The sequence below is a fragment of the Balaenoptera acutorostrata genome, chromosome 1 (genome assembly GCF_949987535.1).
Source record: "Balaenoptera acutorostrata chromosome 1, mBalAcu1.1, whole genome shotgun sequence".
NCBI lineage: Eukaryota > Metazoa > Chordata > Mammalia > Artiodactyla > Balaenopteridae > Balaenoptera > Balaenoptera acutorostrata.
This window is the reverse complement of record NC_080064.1, coordinates 163,531,894-163,550,959: the sequence shown is the minus strand read 5'-3', so window position 1 is coordinate 163,550,959 and position 19,066 is coordinate 163,531,894. Positions and strand designations below refer to the sequence as shown.

At 39.3% G+C, this 19,066-nt stretch overlaps 1 protein-coding gene across 10 annotated transcripts in view; it reads left to right on the top strand.

Annotated features, from left to right (window-relative positions):
• Positions 1-19,066, top strand: part of LOC130707327 (cyclin-Y-like protein 1) — a 293,323-nt gene that overhangs the window by 83,400 nt on the left and 190,857 nt on the right. The window lies entirely within an intron of this gene.

Genomic DNA, 19,066 nt, shown 5'->3' with positions numbered 1-19,066 from the left:
AATCATACGCCATCATTTGACTATCATTATTTGGGTTTTTTGCGGCAGCTATTTTAGTAGACCGTCTAGTTTAAATTTGACAGCACATTTGATACAGCAGTGCAGGTAGATACGCAGATCACCTTATTTCTGTGCTACCTATGACCTCAGCATGCGGCCTTCAACTTTGTGAGGTTCCGTGGATAGAAAGATGGATGAATGAATAAAGTTTCCAATGTCAGTCAGTGTTATTATCAGAGCCTGATAACCTGTCAGCTGAATTTTGGAGAGTGGGGAGAAATATGGACATGTGGGGGAAGCCTAGGACAGGAGTGACCATTTCTCAAGAGATCCATTTTTGCTAAACCTCAGTTCCCTGAGTCACCAGAATCTTTGGTTCTTTAGGAATGGAAGAGAGGTATCACTCCATCTCTCCTATAGAGGTTTCTGAAGTGATGAAACCAAACTCCTTACTCCATTTCCCATTTCTTGGATCTCCCCACCATTCAAGTTTATTTCTCACTGTGGACCCTAGCTTCCTTGTCTGTAAAATTCATGCCTATAACTGACCATCAGTTACTGTGAGTTTTATGATTTTCCGGTAAACAAATAGGCCTAGATGTGAGTGTGGGGTTCACATGCAGACATAGATGCTCCAGAAGGAGTCTTGAAATCCTATACATCTAACTAGTTAGCTACTAGGTAAGAATGACTGAGTGTTTTATGAGATGGGCACCACTAATTGTTCCCTTTTCCTGTTTTCCCACAATATTCCTTCCTGGACTTCGGATAAGAACAAGAACTGATCCTGCCCTGTCTGTTTGCCTTCTGGAAGATGGAAGTATGAGCTGTCGTAGGACAGCCTTGCCTTAGCAGCAAACAGAGGAGGCAGGGACTTGGGTTTCTGAGGGTGCGACCCAGCGGCTGCTGAGACTTGAGAACCATTATGATGAATGTCGTGCGTGGTTGATGTAACTCCAGAGAGACGTTTCCCATGGTTCTTGCGTGAAGACTATGCCTCTATTTATAGGAATCACTTTTTTTTTTTTTCCCCAGAAGTGGTCATAATCGCTTTATCTACACCCTCTTGTCTTGTTCTTGTGGTGAGTGTCTAAGGTGGTCCAATGTAGTTAAGCAGTTTCAGAAGTTATCTCTAGCTTGATTTTCCCCCAGACCTGTGTTAGATTAATTGTTATCCATGGGGAATCTGATTGGCGGAATCGGGGGGGGGGGATCGAACCTCATTATTTTCTTGCGTAACTTCCATGCAGCCTTCATTCTTAGCATGGTATGTTGACCTCTGAAACGCATCACATTTTCCTTGGAAAAACTTCTTTATTATTTAGCGCCCACATCAATCTTGGCACATAGTAGATACTCACTAAAGTTTGTGAACGGATTCATTTTTTTTTTTAACATCTTTATTGGAGTATAATTGCTTTACACTGGTGTGTTAGTTTCTGCTTTATAACAAAGTGAATCAGCTCTACATATACATATATCCCCATATCTCCTCCCTCTTGCGTCTCCCTCCCACCCTCCCTATCCCACCCCTCTAGGGGGTCACAAAGCACCGAGCTGATCTCCCTGTGCTATTCGTCTGCTTCCCACTAGCTATCTATTTTACATTTGGTAGTGGATATATGTCCATGCCACTCTTTCATTTCATCCCAGCTTACCCTTCCCCCTCCCCATGTCCTCAAGTCCATTTTCTACATCTGCGTCTTTATTCCTGTCCTGCCCCTGGGTTCTTCAGAACCTTTTTTTTTTTTTTAGATTCCATTCCATATATATGTGTTAGCATACGGTATTTGTTTGTAGATGCTCACATAGTAGATACTCACTAAAGTTTGTGAACTGATTCATTTAAAGCTTTGCTATAAACAACTAGCATCACCTCTTAATCTCAGGTACTGAGAAGTTAAGGAGCTCATTTTGGGTGATAGTGTGAGCTAATGTTGGTGAAAAATCAGTAGAAGTCAGAATGCATTATCAAAGTGTTTAAACAAATGTAACTCACAACAAATCCCCAAAGTTGAATAATTTTTTTGTGGGAAGCCCAGGTAAGTATGGATTTATATTTCAAAACTGGATGCAGATTTATGTTCAGATTTATTCCAAAAATTAAAATATTTTGTCCCACAGATTTATAGTAACACTTTGGATTTGCATAACACTTTAAGCTTTTCAGAGGTTTTCGTATTTATTTTCTCTTTTGGGTCTCAACATTCATGTGCATTAGATGGTGTGGGCATTAATTAGTACCTGCATTTTAATTATTAGATAACTGAGACATAGCAAATTAATTAATGTATATTAATTATATGTATTGATACAGTTAATTAATGACAAAAGCTAATTGGCCAGGAAGTTCTACCTAGTATCTAGCTGCAATTTTCCATGCTGTGAAATAAGTTAGTTTCTCCTTATTAGAAGGCTCTAAACCTGTCTCAATTAAATAATAATCATCCCTTCTATGGTATAATAATATAAATAATCTAGTATTTTCTAAGTTGCTAGTGATTTTGACTTTTCAACATTATTATCCTTTGTTCTTAGACATTTAAGGGAATGAGCTACTTTTTTTTTCTTTTTATTATCTTGGTCCCATCTTTGGTATTGTGGGTTCAAATAGTCATCACAGATAGAGCATAGCACTTAACTGAGTATACAGTTGTTTAAGAAAATTAAAGCATTGAAAAATAAAATCTTTAGAAGATAGTAGTTATAGGTGTGACGACAGTTGGCATATTTAATTGGCTGCTGTAAAGTATTGTTATTAAATCTTTGTGGTTCAGCATTTTGCAGCCCAGAGGACAGAATTTAGATATAGAAAATTCAAGTTCAAGTTCCGGTTCTATCACAGTTCTGTTTCCTCATCTGTAAAATGGAGAAAACACTTGTCTCACAAGACTGTCTTGAGAATCAGTGTGTGACTCTAACTTCTTTTCTCACTGTTAAAAAGAAAAAGAAAAGAAATCCCGATATCTTCTTGGGATATATGAAGTCATATCAATGTTTCTTAAGAACATTATCTTGAGAATTCACCATATTCTTTGAGAAGCGGCAGAATGGAGGACCATCTATGCCATCAGCTTCATGTCCTTGACTAACTGGTGTCTAGTGTCAGAGGTTTGGTATTTCAAGTAATGTCAGACACATGTAAGTCAGACATAGAAAATTATTGTGATGAGGTTTATAACAACGTTTATAAAGAATAATGATGCCTATAGTTGACATAATGCCTTGCAGTTCAGTCATTTATTCATTCAACAAACGTCTGTTAAGTGACAAATTCAAGTAGCTAATATGAGTTCAGCATAGTACAAAGTGCTGAGGATACAAAGTCAAATAGGCTGTAGCCCACGTCTTCAAGGAAAATGTTAATTAAAAAAAAAACTTTTTTGACGTAATTGTAGACTCACATGCAGTTGTATGAAATAATGCAGAGAAACGCTGTACTCTTCACCCAGTTTCTTTCACTGGTAACCACTTGCATAATTATGGTATACAATATCACAACCAGAAAATTGACATTGATAGAGTCCACAGACCTTAGATCTTACAAGTTGCACATGCGTTTGTGCTTGTGTGTGTGAGTTCGTGTGTTTAGTTCTATGTTACTGTCTATGTAGATTCCTCTGTCCAGCACCGCAGTCAAGATCAAGAACAGTTCCATCATAAGGTGTTCGTTTGTTTTGATATTACACTTTATAAAAAATTACACTTCGTCAAAGAAATTTTAGCTTGACCGATTCTCATGTATTATTTAGGGATCACTGGGGGTGTAAAAACCTCTTTTTTTTTTTTTTTTTTAATAAAGTTATACAATTTTTATTTATTTATTTATGGCTGTGTTGGGTCTTCGTTTCTGTGCGAGGGCTTTCTGTAGTTGCGGCAAGTGGGGGGCCACTCTTCATCGCGGTGCGTGGGCCTCTCACTATCGCGGCCTCTCTTGTTGCGGAGCACAGGCTCCAGACGCACAGGCTCAGTAGTTGTGGCTCACGGGCCTAGTCGCTCCGTGGCATGTGGGATCTTCCCAGACCAGGGCTTGAACCCGCGTCCCCTGCATTGGCAGGCAGATTCTCAACCCCTGCGCCACCGGGGAAGCCCCAAACCTCTTTTGATGATGCTTATAATATCTATCTCCTCTTTTTCTCATTTTCTTTGCTACCCTCTTACTGCAGGTTTTTCTCATCGTTCATCTTGCTGGATAGAATAGCTTCCTAGTTGGGCTTTAAACACTGTGAGTTCAGAGGTCTGGTCTGTTTTATCAGGTTATACGCCTGAAACATAATAGGGGTGAATGAGTGAGTACACGGGCGCTGCTGCACTCACAGCTGTGTTTAATGAAGGCACAAACCGGGTTATGTCTGTTCTCCTCAGAGATCTTCAGTAGCTTCCCATCACCTACAAAATAACATCTAATCTGCATATTCTAGTATTTCAAACCTTCCACAGTGTGGCCCCAACCTACTCTCTGAACCCATAGCAAGTTCCAGATCCCCTATAGCGCTCCGCAGAGCTACCCCCTCCTTCACTCTCCGAGCCTCCCCTGCATGCGCCCACTTCTGGGTCACCCTCCTTCATCCTAAAATGGCCTTTCTCATTCTTGCTCATTGATATCCTTCTGAACTCAGTGCCACCTTTGCAGATAATTTTTATTCACTCTTCCTATACTATGAGATACAGTTCCCATTTAACAGATTCAGCAACTGAGGCTTGTAGATAACATGTCAGCGCCCACAGTTAGTTGACACTAAGTAAGTAATAACAATGTTGGTGGACTCAAAGCCAGGGCATCTAATTAAAGCTCTTATAATCATTTACTAGTTCACCCTGTAGGTTGTTCTGTTTTGTTTAGATCAAATCTCTTAGCAGGTTTACTTTGACCTAAGGAGATATAAAAATAGCTTTTCCGTGTTTAATGCTGTATCTCACAGATTCTCAAGATTGTGTGAACAACACTCTAATTTAGAAAATTTGTGCCCCAGTGTTTAAAGTTCACCGATTTTTGTGGATGTGAATTCATGGTTTCTTCCTTCATTCACCAGCCCGGGCACAGGGTTAAATTTAGGAAGAGAAAGCAATGCATGGTCCTCCTGAAGTGGAGGGTCGCTAGTATAAGTATACACAGGAAAGACAGTGGGTTAAGTGTGGTTGTAGAAATAGGCTCACGGAATTATGGGAATATCTAGGGAAAGAGGTGTCTGGAAAGACTCGCTGGACATGTGATAACTCAGTTGAGGTTTTACTAATGAATAGGAGATGGCTAGTTGTTAGGGGGACAGGGAAAGCGAGATGCATCCCAGAGAGAAGGGAAAGCTGGTTGGTAGGAGGAATTACAAGTTGGCAAGCATTGCATATATATGAGGTACAAGGCAGGGAGGAGTGAGATTTGGGGTCAGAGAGGATGGCCAGCCAGTGAGGGCAAGGTCTGGACTCTTTGGCTAAGGGGCTTGGTTGTCGACCTGTAGAGTGTGTGGAGCCTTTGAAAGAGAGAGATTATAAGTTTGGCTAGATTTGTCTTCAGGAATGTACACAGTTTTATTATTCTGTAGAATCCTCTTTTCAGGAAAACATGAATTAGCTATATAATCATGTCATCTCTCCTTAGCTAAGTACTAAATGCTGTAAGCTTCATGTGTATGAAAGTTAAAGAAGGGAAAGAAATGTGCTCTGTGATTTATTTCCTTTCCTGCTAAGGAATGCCATCCCTGTCTTCCTACTTGAGAAGCAGCTGGTAAATTGGTGATGAAATAATTTTTAAGTTGATTTAAGTTACTCTGCAAGTTTTCTTTCCTGGAAGTTCCTTTAGAATTATACATTTCTTTTGATATGTACCACCTCAGGTTTTATATACTGTACTTTTCCCCTGACACATTTTTATTGGGTTTATACTGATATCTAAACCATATTTTTAAAAATCAGGTGACTCTCCTCTTTTTCTGATTTCCACGTTTTAAATCCTGTTTCCATATTCTATCTCCCATAATATCTACTTCCTTATTCCAAATACAAAAGCAAAACAAACCAAAAAAGTTTAAAAGCCCACTGTGAATTACTTACAATGACACATGACCACATTGCTGCTTACATATTGCCTATTTACTAAAGCCATTCTATCATGTTCCATGTTTGGATGAAGAAAATGAAGAATTAAGTCAGGTTTGCTTTCTTTACTTCCCAAATATGCACAGAATTATTTGGTGTTTACAGTAACAAATATTTCATGTTTTTCAAAACAGAATACAGAGGGGTGGTTATCATTCAGATCAGTAGACTATTATTCACTATGGGCCTAATCTTGATTTCATCCTTTGCCCCATTAATAGGTTAGAAAAAGATCTGGCCTCAGAGATGGAAAGCTGGAATTTGGACTGAGTTCTACCTCTAATTCTGGGTGTCCTTGAATAAGTCATCTGTCTCTCTTCCCTGATCCCCTGGGTCCTTGTGTGTAAATCAGAAGTACAGCTAGATGTTGATGAAGAATTTTCTAGGTCTGGCTATTTAACACCTGGTACAAGGCATAGGAATCGATAGAAACTTCTAGTAATATAAAGTTATTATGTTTAACTTTTTTTGGGGGGGGGGCCGCATCGAGTGGCTTGTGGAATCTTAGTTCCCTGACCAGGGATTGAACCCAGGCCCTCAGCAGTGAGAGTGCGGAGTCCTAATCACTGGACCGCCAGGGAATTCCCATTATATTTAAACTTATTGTTCAAAATTTTCTCTTTAGATCAATTTTATCAATAAAATTTACGTATAACAAAACACATATTTTCCATGCATGGTTAGATGAGTTTTGACAAAAGTAATCCATATAACACATACAAAAATATGGTTTAGACATAAGTATAAACAAAGTAAAAAGTGTTAGGAGGAAAAATTTCCTTAATGGCTCTAGCCATTCCCCACCCCTTGCTCCAGGCAACCACTGGTGATTTCTGTCCCTAGAGATTAGTTTTGCCTGTTTTAGATCTTCACATAAACAGAATCTTGGAGTAAGTACTCTTCTGTATCTACCTAGTTTTTGCTCACCAGGGTATCTCTGATATTGTATGTGGACGATCACAGTTTGCTTCTTTTTTATTGTTGACCAGGATATATATATATACACACACACATATATACACATAAACACAAACATATATATAATAACAATTTGTTTTTCTATTCATCAGTGATGGATATTTGATTTGTTTTCAGCTTAGGGCCATTATGAATAAGTGATGATACACATTTGTGTATCGTTCTTTTTGTGGACATATGTTTTCATTCTTAGTAAATATCTAAGAGGGAATTGTTGTGACGTAGTAAGTGTCCGTTTAATTTCATAAGAAACTTCCAAACTGTTTTTCTAAAAAGGTTGTACCATTTTATACCCTGCCAGCAATGTATGCGAGTTCTGGTTGCCCCACATCCTCACCAGCATTTGGTGTTGTCAGTCTTGGAATGTCAGCCATTTTTATGAGTGTGAAGAAAACAAAAATGTCTCTTTAATTTGCAATTGTATTAGAAACTCTAAAAATTATACAGTACAAATTACTGTGTATGATTTAGGGATATCAGAATTAGCATATTCCTTAATGAATATTGAAAATATTAAGTGTTATTTTATATTTTACCATTTTTAGAATCCCTAATCACTGATATGTGTGTATGACACCCACTGATGTTTCTATAGGATGCGTGTATATATATATATATATATATATATATATATATATATATGCTCATGTGTGTGTGTATATGCATATTTATTCTCGTCTCCAGTTTTCTTGTTTATTACAATGTCCTGAACGATTTATCTTCTTTCATAATCTACCATGTCTCTTAAAAAGCAGGCTCTTATTATTGCTAATAGTTGAAAATATCTGTGTACCTAGTTAATCAGAGGATTATATCAGTAAAATGAGAGATTCTTTCCTGAAAATATACATCTTTATATAACAGATTTAGGATTTTTAAAATTGGGTATAAAGATACTACCAGTTCGGTAATGGACTTTACAAGTTAAAGTCTTTTCTACAAAAAATGTATTTATGGGTGATAATCATGTCTATCATGAAAATAAATATTTTGATCATAACCTCTCCAGTGATTTACTGACATTGAGGGGTTGATATCCTGTAACCCAGCTAGTGTTCTGTGTGACTGGGTTAGAGATCAAAAGGGTAATGCTTCTAATATTCATGGAAGAATTAGGTAGTAAGCTAGTTGACTAAACGTGTAATCAAAACTTCTCATCCTAGGATTCAAACAATGGCTTTTCTCATTTTGTAATGTATGCCTGTGGATCTTTGTGTACTATTGCCTTTAGAGATAACAAATTTTCACAGAGTTAGAAAGCAATAAAATACACTTAACAGTAAATCTTTACTGAGTGTAGTTTAATCTTTCTCTGATGCAGAAAGCACTTTATAATTTTATAGCTCCACATTATTGTGAATGCCAGTTATTATATTGGCTAAGAGCAGAAGTGATGTTGAATCAAAACTATGTGCTAATAGAATCTCGGACTGGGAGAGATGGATGTGTGTTTACCCATATACATCCCTTTATTTTAAATTAAATATGATTTTTTGCCATTCTCATTTCCTCCTAGGTTTCCCCCCAGCTTCCCCTCCCCACCCCCGCCCAGGCTTCTCTACTTCTTCTGAATTTATACATCACTCTCAGTTTCCTTAACAAAATTACAGTTTCAGGCTTTCTCTATGTGAAAACCATGACAAAGTGATTTTATAGCCAGTTCTGAAAGTGACTAAACTTGACAATTGTATTTTATGACAACCTCTGCTTTCGTGTCCCCGGCCTACTTTTATATCAGCTTTTTTTTTTTTTACCCCAAATATGAACAATTTCGTATCTCTGCATTGGTTGAAAACAAATCCCTTTACAGGAAGACATTTTAATGGAGAAGAGCATGCTTCCCTTAAGTCACCAGAGCCTTTACACCTTAACTCTGTAATATTCAATTTCTCACTCACCAAGAACCACAGCCTTTTTTTTTTTTTTTTTGGTGGTTTGTGTTCCTAGGGGTTGGGGAAGAATTAGTATTATGGAACTAAACCAGATTAGGGGGGAATGTGAATTAGATTTGGTAACAGATGGTGCTGTGGAAATTAAAGGTTCTTTGCGAATGGAAGCGACAGCAGCTTGTTTCTGTTCTCTCAGTCTCTCTGTTCATGCACTTGATAGACGGGTATAAATCACAACAATCCTGTCTTGACAGCCAATTTCGAGAATTTGATCTGGTTAAAGACATGGCTTTCATGCTCCACTCCCCAAAACCTGCTTCTACTTTATTTTTACACAGCACCTTGTCATATTTAGAAAAACAGACTCACCTGCCTCTCCTTAATGAAATTTTTCTTAATTACAGTTTTAGCTCTTTAGTGTTAATTAATTTTCCATTCAGCCTGAATTTTCATAATATCTCTGAGGGATTTTTCCTTCTCTTTTTTTCCCCACCGTTTTTACTCATGCATATGCTTTTGTTGTTTCTAAAGATGCTTTTCACTGTCAGAAGTTCTTATCAGAGACACTATCTGAGAATCCTAATTACCAAAATCATTATTTGGAAAGAGAAAAGCTTTCACGGGAAGTAGTAAAGTTATCAAATCAGAAAAATTTTTAGAGGTGTCGGAAGCAGTCACCCAAAGAGCAGTTATTTCAACAAAATTGCACGAAAAGGTGAGTGACCAGCCTTTTTTTTTTTTTTCTCTCTTTTTGGCTGATAAGAGCTGCAGAAATGTCTGCTCCATCAGCTAAAATAAACCCCACCAAGTAAAAACATGTGACCACAATGTGGCCGAACCAGCTTGCGTCTGTGTTGACCTGGTGAGGATCTAGGAAATGTGAATTAAAGTTCAGAGAATCTAAATGAGAGACTAGAAATTCCAAACACATTGGGTGGACTCTTTACAGCCAGGCCCTCAGGTCTGACCAGCTCGGGAGAAAAGAACTAAAGTTGCCTCTGACACATCCACGTGGCATTTGGGCGCACAACCTGTCAAGGAAAAGGAAATAGAAGAGAGGAGGGAAAAAAAAATCACTCCAGAAACGAAGATTCTTTGAGCGAGCAACTAACAGTTGGTAGAAATGAAGCTTCCTACTGGCAGTCAAATCAAATGTAGTAACAACTCAAGGGCTCCCCGCTGCTTGCTGACAGCGTGGTGTCACACACTGGGACAAACATTCACTTAAACGCTGATTGCAGAGAATTGCCCTTTCTGCCAACGCCTCCCACCAAAAACGTAATGAGCAAAAAGAGAACCATTTCTAGGAAAAAACCAAGAGTCCTGCTTCCTGGATCCCACCAGATGATCGTGGCACTGTTTGGCCTTCGGTCACCCGCTGGGAAGGATTCCTCAGTTGACTGTAGTTGCTGTGGTTGTGTTGTTATGTAGCAGGTTGTCGGCTGCGTACTTTTTCTTTCTCCTGAAGCACGTACATGCGCGCGCACGCGCGCACACACACACACGCACACACACGTGCACTGCCCTAACCGTGAAACTTGGCTAAGTGCAGTAGCAGCCAAGGAAACAAAAGGAAGTTTGGGAAGTGTGCTTTCATGCAATAGCCCTTGCTCTCAGTCTCATCTGAGTCACAAGCCAGCATGGGTTTTATTGGAGTAAAATCTTGGGTTGGCCAAGAAGTTCGTTTGGGTTTTTTTTTAGGCCAACCCAGTAGAATTTTTTTTTTTTTTTAATGGCAGCAGTTATTTTAGAAAGCACGTGGGCGCATCCTGCCATTTGACCAGGGAGGATGAGGGTCAGAGTGTGGTAGAGACCGGCCTCAGGTCACACAGCACTGGGTCCCCGGCTAGAACCACATTGCTCCTCCCTCTAGCGCTGTTAAGAAGACACAGTTTGCTGAGAAATGGAGGAGAAGACAGACAAGGTGTCGGAACCCTGGTGTCCTACATTTTTTAATCAGTTTTTCAGAATTGAGACCAAGAGTCAGAAATTTTTCTCTGCACGTTTATCTTTGGACCTTTGAATGACAAACCACAAGCGAGTCCTTCCGATCTGAAATCCCGGCCTCTCTGTGGCTTCCATTGTCTTCGCTGGATGGTGTCCCACTGCTGAATAATCTCTTTTACAAAACCCATAATGCTGCAGAACAAATCCTTCGTCATTTCCATGGCTTGAATTAAATATATATGTTATTTTTCATTGCCTGCAAGTAGTGGCTTGGGTGTTTAAGCTTCACCTTCTCTTCAGGCAACTAGCTCAATGAAATGTTTTCTTTTAAAGAAAGAAGACAGAGGAAGGAGTCTTAGGATTAATAATTAGCTGATTTCCCCTCCTCCACACCACCCCCCCACTCTCCTACTTCAGCTGAACAACACCTCGTACCAACAGAATATCATGTTAACCTCTGCTATCATAGATCACCCCCAGACCAGCTGCTTTTGCATCCAGATGTTAACTACTGCAAACTAAGCTATTAAGTTAAAAGTATAAATATAGTTTAACCGCTGTCCAACAGGGAAAGATGTGGTTTATTATCTGTGGCGGTACGATGAATCTCCCTCTCTAACATAGAAATGTTCCAATATGCTCGAAGCAACCTTTATTTCAACGGTGATTCCTCCTCAGCAGCTCAGCTTTCTCACCACTGTGATTCACCCAGTTTCCGGGAATGTTTCAGAGTTCCACTCCAGAGGAACTGGCCTATATCTATGGAGGCAGCTGGCTTATTGGTCATTGTAATTGCTTTTGCAAAACATTTTCTTAATGAGTAAAGGGTGACATCAATACGATGATCTCAATATCCTTACATCAACTCCTGGTAGCATTCTTATTTCCTCTTCCAGCGTAGCAAAGAGAATAGGAAAGGGAGATTCAGGCAGCCTGAGCTTTCACTGACCTGGATTTGATTTGTGAACTCCATCACTGGAGTGTGTGTGTAAAGCATCTATATTCGATTTTTAATTTGTAAAGATCAGTGCATAGACTTTCTATGAGTTGAATGTCTGTTTATTTCTCCTCTAGCGAGATGCCTTTAGAAGGTCTTCATTTAGCTGTCAGTCCCCCCGCTGGCGTGTCGGCTTTTTCTCTTCGGCGTGCTCCTTGACTGCTTGAAAACGGAATTGTCTGAACACAAGCAAACTTTATTGATCCATATTTCTGTTTGAAAGACCAGAGATTTGTAGAAGGAGGAGACTATTTTTTTTTCTCTAGAAAGCTTACTGCAGAGGAGGTCTGCTCATGGCGTAGTAAATCTCTAAGACCGAATAAATGTTACATTCAGCATATATCATAAGCTTCATTTTGATGATTTATCTTAGGTAGTTTTTTACCCCATACTCACCGTTTTTTTTTCTGGCAGGGTTCCCACCTTGTGCCCAGGGCTGTTTCACTCTACCCTGGAGATAGTGATCCGGTCAACACTTGGGCATTTCCTACATCAAGATGTAGAGTACACGATTCTAAAGCCCTTCCGGGCCTCTGGCTTTTGGTCCCAGGGGAGTAACTTGTGTAAGGAAAGAACTGTCCTTAGGGATTGAAGATAAAATGCTTGTTTTGCATCTCTTGTGCATCTGAGTCGCTGACTAGACAGTTCTTGACGTTGTCTTCTAATATCCATAGGTGTCCTGGACTTGGGCAGTTGTGAGGATATAGTTAATTAAGCTGCATTAGGGCAAATATACACACTTGTTAAAACACTTAATTTGCCTCAGTAATATTGATTACATGGCAGAAGTTTGTTTAAACTGAATGGTATTTTTTTCCCCTACTGTTACAGTCCTTGAGTGCAATCTGTATAATAGCTAATAGCCATCATCAGTTAAATATCATGTTAGTTGTAAAGTAATGTCATAAGAATTGATTTGGACTTGGCAGTGGAGGAGAGCTCTCCCTTCAAAGCCAATGTAGGTGATTAGCCAGAGTTTTAAGCAGAATCATGGTTCATATAAACTGTGTATATTTTATAGACTTACAGCTGCTCTATATTACATGAGAGCCCATTATATTAAAGAAAAGCTCAGACGGTTAATTATGCAAAACATCATGTATGCAATTACCCAGCATTATTATGCATTTAACAGTCTTATTGATTTGCCAGTAGCTCGCTTACTGTATTTAGAGCTATAAACAAGGGAGGCGCACCCCCAGATTGACATAGGTCCAAGAAAACAAGCTAAGGATGAATTACACTAGTAAGCGCTCCTGCATCAGATCAAATCCTTCAATACAGAAACTGTCAACAACTGTAATGAGCAACACATTGTGATATCACAGGACCATTTCTTTTCCCATTAATAAAGTTTATCAACCAGGAAGCATCAGAAATCACCTGGTAACGCAAACTGAAGCAATTGCAATTTCCTACATCTAAAATAGTCTGGATAGCTTAACAAGGCACTGGGCAGTGGCCTCTGGCTGGAATGATACAGTAAGATAGGATGCAGGCACTTTCTAACGCATACACTTAGAACACCCCCAGTGTGAATAGCGCATTTCTCTTTGCTGAAAAGGAATGGAATCCATTTCCCTTCCTTTGTTTTAGGGACAACAGCAGGAGGAAAGGCACAAGGTTTTATAGGTCTTTCTCTATATCCGATTGGATGGCCAACCATCCTGGATTGTCTGGACTAAGGAAGTCCCAGGACATGAGACTTCAGTGATTAAATCAGGATAGTCGACCAACCTAATTTCAGAGCAAAATTGAACACTGGAGCCCTAAAAGCAGATAGGGCTTCAGCAAGGTCCTTCCTGGTCATGGTTTAGCCCTAGGTATGAAATTATATTCCTGGGGTGCTTTCAACGACTGGCCAGAAATGAGTTCCAAGTCTCCTGTTTTTATTTGTCCTAAACTTCTTTGCTTAGTGTAGCACGCGTGGCCCTTGACAGAATTGGGAAAGCGTTCAGCTTAGATAGAGGCTCCGATTTGTTACTTGAAGGAGCTGGCCCCTGGTTCCCACACAACTTAGCTACATCTCTTGTCAACAACTCAAGCATCAGCTTTGTGGGGAGCTGTTTGCTTACTCTGGTTCTTGACAGAGTGAGTTGCAAAGAGTCTTTTAGACTAAACGCACAAGTTATTTGTTCAAAGAATCAAGAAGCGGCATCACTAAATCATTGTGATCATGTTATGCAGACCTCTGTTCCATTAGATGGGCCTCCACGTTTATTAAAGAAGACCTAAAATAGTATCTAAGTGTGTGTGCATATGTGCGCATGTGTTTTAATCTTTCTGGCGTGTGGGTCAGGATTTACAATTCCTTCTTTACAATTAATGGTCTCCTTCTGTTAGGTTAACCAGGCAGACCTGAAGATATTTCTTATTAAAAGAAAAAATCCTCTCTCTTCCTTCCCCAACTAAGCCAGTGTACCTTAATGCAATGATGATATGTTAGACCCAGCAGTTGTCAAAGCAGCGTATTACTGTGATGCCATAATGACACCCTGTCTCTGTAAAGTAGTCATGTTTTCTCAAATCACACGTTGCACCGTTGATTTCTGACATGACACTTCATTCGGTTGCTTTCTCTTTCTTCAGCATCACCATTCTTTGACAATAGCAGCTGGTGCCCATTTTGTTACTAAGTGATTCACATTTTGCCACTTTACGAGAGTGCAATTAGTTGAAGCAGGAGAAAAAAAAAAAAAGCTCATTGTAAAGTGGCGTGCTTGGAGTTGTAACTCAGACTGCCAGCGGAGCTGCTGGGGTCATGAGCTTGGAAGCCTGGGCCTCGGGGAGCTGCTGCCTTAGTCTTGGAGGTTTTCTTCTTAAAGCATTAAAACAAAACCCAAAACCTATAGGCTAATAAAAGCTTCTTATTTTTTGAAACAAAAATACTTAAATATTCAATCTGGTGATTTCGACAGGTAGAAAACCGACCAATCCTTATAACTTCATTCCTACTTTGGATAGGTTAAGTGATGAGCGATAGGACTTTCGATAACCTTCCTTTCCAACCCTGAAATTCTCTGATTCAGTGAGAGAACTAAGGATTCTGTCTTCTCTCTCTCTCTCTCTGTCTTCTCATATTTGTAAGCTTGCAGGTTTGCTGGCTCCATTGTTGTTATGTAAAACTTTGAGATATAAATTGATAAAGTGTTTGGAATTTATAATGATGATGGGTACCTTTTCGGGCCCTTAAGGATGACAAGGAAGAAAATAAACTAGTGAGTTGTTTAGTTGTCATTTATTTAGCCTATTTAGGTGTCTGTCACTGAAATAGGTATAATAAAATTTCAAAAAATCTTTCCTTGGTGTTAAAATCAGGAAGGCCAAAGAAGAAGATCTGTACACATGTGTTGCATTGATGCACCACTTTTTTTAGGAGGGAAATAAAGTAGCAAATGAACTCAAGTTTGGTATAAAATTCAAAAGATGAAATGCAGCTGCTTATTACGAACTTTTATTGGATTGGCCAAAATGTTCGTTCGGGTTTAGGTAAAACTAAAAGACACATTTTTAACTTTCACGAAGAACTGTTGAACAACGTATTCACTAACCGAACGAACTTTTTGGGCAACCCAATAGTTTGGTGAAAGGGTTAATAATATTTAATCATATATAAGCCTATGGAACGTAGGCTTAAGTCCCTTCTGGGAAATGTAGACCACTCTGGACCACCTACACATTGCCCAGAAATTCACAGCAATTCACTCACAGTCCTACATTTACCTGGATCTAGGTAGCCTCTCTGAAAACAAGCTTGATAATTATAATATAAATGGAATATTAACTTACAGATTATCTTGTTTTCCCCCTCCAGCAGCAACTTATTGATTCTTATTCTTTTTGTCTGTCACTTTCTCCCTATACATGAACACCTGTACGTACAGTTAATCAACTGTCAAAAATTACATTTTTAAATAGTCCAGCAACCAAGAAGCTTTATCTGCCTGGTCATTAGTATCTAACACCAAAGATAAATTTTACTCTTGCTAACCCTTAAGCAAGGCTGGGCGAGAAGTTCCTATGTTGAAGCAGGATCATCAGAATTTATATATAAATGTATATATATGTATAATATATATAATAGAACATATATAGAATATATATAGAATACAGAAGACTATATCTCAAACTGTATTGAAAATACTTTCTAAAGCACTGCAATGTCCCTGGCCTCTGGAAAGCTGTTATATCCCTCAAATTTAGTTTCTTATAAAGAACATAAATGTTGTTCTTGACATGGTTGTTTCTCCGTCCAGTTTATTCTCAGGGTGTTCACTCAGAGAAGATTTTTAGAAAGTTGCTTCTCTTTTTCCCTTGTGTCTCCCATCATTTCTCTTAAAATAATAAAATAAAAGCAACTCTACAGAGCCTTTAAAATAAATATTTCCCACATTTTCCCAACACATGTTATTTCTGTTCATAATTCTTAACGAAATTTAGATTTTTATTAATCCAATGTGACCTAAAATTTCTGCGTTAACAGCACAATGTGGAATTGGGCTTATTCTCTTTGGCTCCAGATAAAGCCATCATCTTGGAAATGGCTCTTTCTGACAAAAAGGTGTTCTTTTGAAATAAAGTCTTATTCACTACATTCCTCTTAGAGTTAATGTGAATTTTAGTGCCTCTAATTTTAGATTGAAGTGAAGTCTAGAATAAAACCCACCAGCTGACAATTGAATTTATAGATAGTTGTGAATATCTCAGGCTTGAATAACAGAGCTGTAGAATTTCAGAGACAGAGAGGGAGAGAATTAAGACCCACTGTAGTTTTAGGGTATAATGTAATGGTGTCTAGGAAATGTTCAGTGTAATGAGCTAAGTAGTAATTAGGAGACAACTGTGTTCTTTCAGATTCTGTTTCGGTGTCACTCCAAACCCTGGGGAGGGTGACTCAACGGGGTGGCCTTGTAGCCAGCGTGGTGGCTTCTTCAGCCACTTTTCCACTCATGGGTGAGTGTGAATGTCATAGAGCCTCTGTGTGTGCCAGCTCTACCCCTCTGTGCTTGGCTATTTAAAATCATCAGTGAACACCTTGAAAAACTCTCTGTTGGCTTCAGGACATTTCCGCACTGGACTTTGGAGTCAGCCCTGAGTTGAAATCCCGACTCTTCCACTTCCAAACTGTATGACTTTCAGGAAATTGTTTGATGTCTGAGGCTCTGTTTCCTAAAGAGTAATACCTCCCTCACAAGGTTGTCTTGGGGATTAAATGAGGTAATATTTGGAAAGTACTCAGGTCAATGCCTGACATGTAGTAAGCACTTGATAAATGGCAACTCTATTATTATTTCCACTGGGCAAAAAGGTATTCATTAAGGAAGCAGTTCATGTCTGAGAAGAAACATAGAAAACCTACAGCACCGATCCAGCATGTTCACTTTCCTTTACAGCTACAATGGCCAGACTTGTGTAGAAGAGATTGCCACTGTCCAAAGGCTTCCCCGACCACTTGAACTTCCTGAATTTTCTTGCTTCCATCCAGATTATTGCAAAGTTAGGGGCTGAGATTTTCGAGGAGACAGCTGGCTGGAGACACCCAATTTTTCAAAGACCTTAACAACATGCATTTGACACATAAACATTTGGTGACTTTGCAAATAACCCTTCCATAAATAGGAGGGTGATTCCTGGCCTTGTTTCTCAGTCAAGAGTTCTGCACATTTTAGAAGTCCATGAGAAAACGCCCGAGGGAAAGAAAATTGGGATAAAATTGAACAGAGACAATCCAAGAAAAGAGAGAGAGAGAAAAGAAGGCCCAGGGAAAGCGTGGTCTGTTTTGTGATCAAGCAGCTCAAAGCAACTCTCCTTGGGAAAAAGAAAAAATGATTAAGAAATGGTGCCTCGCAGGCAGATGGCGAAAGAGTTCATTGTCGTGGCTGTGAGAGATTCAGTGCCGGAGAGAGGAAAGGGGAGCGACCGTGGTTTAGTACCCTAACAACTTCTAACTGTAGTCTAAGATCATAATGTATGTGCGAGCAGTCCAGTAATTATAAGGTAATAAGTGAAGTGGTAGAGTAAGTGCTTTAAATTAAAAGGAATTTGCAGGGCTGCTGTAAGTCAGTGCCGACCCGCTTTCTTTCAAACGTTGACTTGAGGAAAAGTGCTTAGCCCAGGGTGCAAGCTGGGAGACAAGGAGAGCGATCTATTAATTACAGAGCTCATTAACAGTGACGGGGACAAGGCAGCAGATGCTGCGGGAGGGAGCGGACGCCCGGTTCAGGCTGGAGGGGGCTATTTTTTCTTTCACTAGTTCTTGATGAAAGGACAACACAAGTGGGTGGGCGAAAGCAAGAAGATATTTTTGTGGATTTCTCCTTCCTGTTTGCTTTCTTCACATCCTGAGTTTGCTTTACTTTAGAAAGAGGCACAAAACTTCCAATGGGAAATCTGCTAGGAAAGAGGCAAATTCTTGCTCTGGATGCTTTGCTCTTGAGACCGCCTTCTCGGAACCGTTCAGTGAACATTCCCTGATAGGAAATAACCATATTTTTCTTCTTTTGAAAGTAACAGAACAGTGGGGGAAGGGGGCACCCGGAGGAGAGCATGAAATTTGTGCAGTGATAAAATATCATTAGATTTATAGTGAAAGAGATAATTGCATCCCTTCGGTTATCCTGTGACTACTCCCCCAAATTCGAGTGAATGACCATTACCCTGTGGGATTCCCATAAATCAACTTTCCACTGGGAAGCAATTATCTAAGTTTGTTTCTCAACTGTCACCTCTTCTTTCTATAGTGGGCTCTCAGAAGGTTCCTAGAGACTTTGCTAAAAGGGGTTTTGCACTATGGCGAACCGGAAAGAAAATAGGACCAATTATATCTTTTCATCTAATTACCTCTTCCGAAATTTAATCACTTACGGGTCTGACAAAGTAAGAGGGGCAGTCTGTTTCTTCTAGATAAGAGAGAGAGTTTGTTAGATTAGATGCTTCATCATATTTCCTTTTAGGAGGTATGATGTTAAAAGACCAAAGGAAGGGGAGAAAAAGAGACCATCGCAAATCTCATTTTTTCAGGGCAAAACTTGATACATCCTTACTTTGCTGAATATGAAGTATCAGGTTTATGGATTCACAGGTACACTGAAGGCTCAAATGGCTTTTAGTGATTCCTCTCTTCAACAGTGGCAAATCGCACATGCAGACACGGACACATGTA